We start from the raw sequence: 5,501 nt of genomic DNA, 5'->3' as shown, positions 1-5,501 counted from the left end.
TCCATCATCACTACATATAACATCATCCATCATCACTACATATAACACCATCCATCATCATCACTACATATAACACCATCCATCATCATCAATACATATAACACTATCCATCATCACTACAGATCGGTAAAGTAGTTTCCAAGATTCTCGTGCGGACACACAAACAAACAAACAAGCACATATAACTACTTCTTTGTTATATATATATATATATATATATATATATATATATATATATATATATATATATATATATATATATATATATATATATATATATATATATATATATATATATATATATAGAGAGAGAAAGAGAGAGATAAGAATATCATCAGCATTGCTGATTGTGATATTGCTGGGGTTGTCTGGTATTAAATTTAATAATGCATTCATAAGAACATTGAACACAGTGGGGCTAAGTACTTCACCTTAAGGGGTACCAAGTTGCATATCTTTAACTTCACTTTTGTAACCCAGAAACAGTGCAGCAGCCCTTCTGTTGGTTAGGTAACCACTTATCCAGTGTAAGACGAAAAGAATCAGGCTGTCCTGGTTTCGGTATTTGTACAACAATACTGCTGGTCCATGATGTGGATAGTTGGCCCTCGGCATGACTCATATTGTACAATACCAATAATGGATTGCCCGGCACACGCCTTAGTAGTCTAACGATGTTGTAGGTGACTACGTCCTCTTCAGGGGAAGTAGACCTACCCCTGGCGAGGGCGGCGTCAAGCTACCACTCAGTGTATGGAACATCACACTCATCGTTCTGTGTGCCCAGTATAAAGTTGATAAGATTACTTCTCTCTACAGACTTCGCATCAAGGAGTCCCCGAGTCCTAGTTGGTAACATGTCATAGCTAGACACATGAGCCCACTTTGTTATTAGCTCATTAAACTTTTGCAGAGGGTTTGGATGGGTGTCTACTGTTTTTACCTCTGATTGTGTTTATGTCTTTCCAGGCTTTGCTGAGGGATGTGTGTCTGAGTTCGTTTACACGTTCCTTGACAGCAGCAAGGGAAGCTTGATACAATTGTAAGATTTGAGGTGTTCTAATTTGTTTGTAACCCTTACCCACCCTCCTGACTCAAGCCCTGAGTTTTTTTTTCAGTTTAGGGTCATCATAGCACTGCTCTTGCCTGTTCCCATTATTCTGACCACTTTTTCTCTTTTTATAGTGGAGGCATTGTTGGTGAAATATGTATAAGTCCTATCTATCAGATCGTCATGGAATCTTTGGTAGTTGTCAGGCTTATAGTCCTTGTACCAGTCATGGATGAAGTCTATGAACTGCCTTTCATGTTCTTGCTTGACTGTGATTCTACGTCTGTTCAGTTTACCACTAGTGGGGGTGTCATTGGCTACATGTATACTAGCTTCGATTAGGCTGTGGTCAGACATAAGATCATTGACAACATCGGAGCTATGAGTAGTGTATGATAAATTAAAACCAATACACTTGTCTAGAGCCCCGCCATAGATGTGTGTTGGTTCATTATTACCTATAATTTGAACATCTTGTTACGAACCACGCCACCAATTGTCATGATCTACCTACCCAGCACTACGAACCACGCCATCTATTGTCCTGATCTACCTACCCAGCACCACGAGCAACGCCATCTAGGGACGAAACACGAGTATGACTCGTCTTAGTTACCACTCCCGGGTTTCCCTTCTCCATATCCTGGTTGTTGCGTCACCTCCTCAAAGTCTTCTTTGTCAGCTCCAGTTCGAGGAGAGTTCAGTTCACTCTGCGAAGTGACCACAGGATCACCTATCCTGGAAACCTACGGCACAGTGACTACCTACCGTCTTCTACAATACTCAGCCTTACTCGACGGCCATCTCAGCTCCGCACTAAAGTATTTGTAATCTTATATTGCCTCCCCACCTCCACTTGCTTCAAATTATTGTATGTTGTATAAATATGTATATACTGTTAATGTTTAGGTTAAGTATGGTTAAGGGTAAATTATAGAAAGCTGAATATTTTGTTTAGGAATTTATGGTACTTTATTATACACAACAAAAACTCGCATCCTTTGTCTACCCTTTTATAGTCCGATTGTCTTTGTTTTTTGTTGTTGTTGCCTGTTGGGATCTGGGTAGACGTTTAACTATATTCTAAATCCCCAACTCGTAACAAATGGCGACCGTGACAGGACACAACATTAAGTGCCATATTCCTTCCCCCTTTCTTATTCCTTGTTAATTATTCCTCCTTCCTGTTACTTCTGTTCACAATTGCTTTACGGTGGTTTAAAGTTTCCTTCATATGTGTGCATATATTGGTATTACCGTACAGTAAGAGTGACAGACGTAGGATATTAGGTTCCAAGTGTCATAAGGCTTACCTGTTATTACACGTGGCAGTCGTGTAGTAAGTCTTATCGAGTGTAGGGAAGAATCCGGATCTGTTTAATGCCGTAGGGAACGTGGTACTTTCCGGCATGTTAGGTCCTCCTCTGATGATAACCTTGGGGACGTGAGTGGTAGGTCGAAAGGTCCCACATCTACCCCCCCCCCCTCATGCAACCAAGTTTTATTGTTCTTGCTGTAAAAACCCAGGCCATACGATCCAGTCTTGTAAACATCCAAAGTGTCGAACTACTAAAAGTAGTTCCCTGGATCCCAAATCCAAACCAATAGCAACCACCAATGTGGAAAGGCCCCATCAGGATCTCTTCTTTTCATTCACCTATGAGGGAAAAATTTCAATCATAGAGGGGTCTCGTTCTTTCCCTATGCGTATACTACGTGATACGGGCGCAGCACAATCTATCCTCCTGTTTAACGTCATTCCTGATATATCTACTGCATTTACTAAGGAGAGTGTTCTATTTTCAGATCTCTCATCCCATTCTTCCTATCCCTTAGCTAAAGTGCACCTCCAATGACCCTTGATTACTGGGGAAGTGCAAATAGCCATTAGGAAAGATCCAATGCCTGTGAGCGGCATTCATTTATTATTGGGTAATGACTTGGTAGGAGATCTAGTGGTTCCCAACATAAAGACAGTCGACTCTCCCTTACCTGTCAACTCCACCACTGACCTTGAAGAAACTATTCCTCACCTTTTCCCATCTTGTGCTGCCACCCGGTCACAGAGTGTGCGAAATGGGCCCTCTTCATCTAAAACCACCTCCAATATCTTCCTACCCACAGAAGATCTGTACAATAAGACCATTAGTAAGGATGAGCTCATTAAAGCCCAACAATCTGATCCATCTTTGTTCAAACAGGTGATGAAAGACCTCAGTGTGGACCATTGTACATCTTCGGCTTACCACCCACCGTCCCAAGGTTGCTTGGAACGGTTCCATGAAAACTTTCAAATCCATGCAAATAAACTATCTCCTCTCAACTATATAGTCCATACTCCTGATCTCAGAAAAGATTCACAACTTGTTCACATTAATCTCATGAAACTTTACCATTCCAGGCAGTCAGAGGAAGACATCCCAGAGGCTATAAGCCTACCTGTATTGCATACGGTTTTGTCAGGGCCGGAGCCGGAGACAGATGACATGGACCTATTGGAGAATTTAGACTTCCCTCTACCTAAAGAAAACCCTGCTAACAGTCACATACTCAACAACTTGGATGAGTATTTTTCTGTTCTGAATCCATCTCAAGCAAAAGATCTCACTAAGTTATTATCGACATTTCCTAAAGTCACGTCAGACCTCCCAGGGTTTTGCAATATACTTAAACATGATATTAAGCTAATCTCAGATGATGTACAACCCATTAGGCAATCAGCATATCGACTAAATCCACAAAAAAGAGAGATTATGAAAAAGGAGGTAGATTTTTTGTTAAAACATAACTTAGCTGAGCCTAGTACCTCCCCCTGGGCTTCACCTTGCCTTCTCATTCCAAAACCCGATAGCACTTTTCGTTTCTGTACCGATTATCGTAAAGTGAACCAGGTCACTGTCTCAGACTCCTACCCTTTACCTTTGATTGAAGATATAATAGACAGCATAGGCTGTGCAAAATTTATCAGTACCGTGGACCTGTTGAAAGGATATTATCAAGTGGGACTCACGGATAGGGCAAAAATAATCTCGGCATTTATAACTCCATTTGGTCTTTTTCAATATTTGGTTATGGCGTTTGGCTTTTCTAATGCTCCGGCCACATTCCAGAGGGCCATCAACTACCTAATTCAGGACCTAGGTGGGACGTTCGCCTACCTGGATGACCTGGTGGTGGTGTCGGACGGCTGGGACGAACATCTGGTGCGTTTGGAGATACTGTTCGCACGACTGCAAGAGACTGGATTCACCATAAACCTGGCTAAATCTGCTTTTGGCCGGGCCTCAGTGACTTACCTGGGACATATCGTTGGGCATGGTATGGTGAGACCCAAGGACGCAAACGTTAAAGCCATCTTGTCCTTCCCCACTCCAAGGACGAGGAAGGAACTCCTGCGCTTCCTGGGAATGTGCGGCTACTACCGTCGGTTCTGCAGTAACTTCTCCAGCGTGGCCGGACCCCTCACAGACCTTACCAGTTCTGCGGTCCTTTTCATCTGGAACCAGAGGTGCGACCAGTCTTTCCACCGCCTCAAAGCCTTCCTTGCCTCCAAGCCTGTAGTCCACCCCCCTGACTACACCTTGCCCTTCCATCTGCAAATCGAGTTGGGGATTTTGAATATAGTTAAAAGTCTACCCAGATCCCAACAGGCAACAACAACAAAAAACAAAGACAATCGGACTATAAAAGGGTAGACAAAGGATGCGAGTTTTTGTTATGTATAATAAAGTACCATAAATTCCTTAGCAAAATATTCAGCTTTCTATAATTTACCCTTAACCATACTTAACCTAAACATTAACAGTATATACAGATTTATACAACATAAACAATTTTGAAGCAAGTGGACGTGGGGGAGGCAATATAAGATTACAAATACTTAAGTGCGGAGCTGAGATGGCTGACGAGCAAGGCTGAGAATTGTAGAAGACGGTAGGTAGTCACTGTGCCGTAGGTTTCCAGGATAGGTGATCCTGTGGTCACTTCCCAGAGTGAACTGGACCCCTCACAGACCTTACCAGTTCTGCGGTCCCTTACATCTGGAACCAGAGGTGCGACCAGTCTTTCCACCGCCTCAAAGCCTTCCTTGCCTCCAAGCCTGTAGTCCACCCCCCTGACTACACCTTGCCCTTCCATCTGCAAATCGACGCTAGCGGTGTCGGAGTGGGGGCTGTGCTCCTACAACCCGACCCAACCACTGATGTCCTTCACCCTGTGGCATACTACTCCGCCAAGTTGAAAAAACATCAGACCAACTACTCGACCATAGAGAAGGAGGCCCTGGCTCTGGTGTTGGCAATAAAGAAGTTTGAATGTTACCTCCAGTCTTGCCCACAAACAACCCTAGTCTTCACCGACCATAACCCACTCACGTTCATCCAAACCAACAAGACCTCCAACCAGCGAATCCTCCGCTGGGCTCTCCTCACCCAGCCCTATAATCTACAAG

The sequence above is a fragment of the Homarus americanus genome, unplaced genomic scaffold, assembly GCF_018991925.1.
Source record: "Homarus americanus isolate GMGI-L3 unplaced genomic scaffold, GMGI_Hamer_2.0 scaffold51476, whole genome shotgun sequence".
In the NCBI taxonomy this organism is placed as follows: domain Eukaryota; kingdom Metazoa; phylum Arthropoda; class Malacostraca; order Decapoda; family Nephropidae; genus Homarus; species Homarus americanus.
This window is presented reverse-complemented; position numbering follows the sequence as displayed.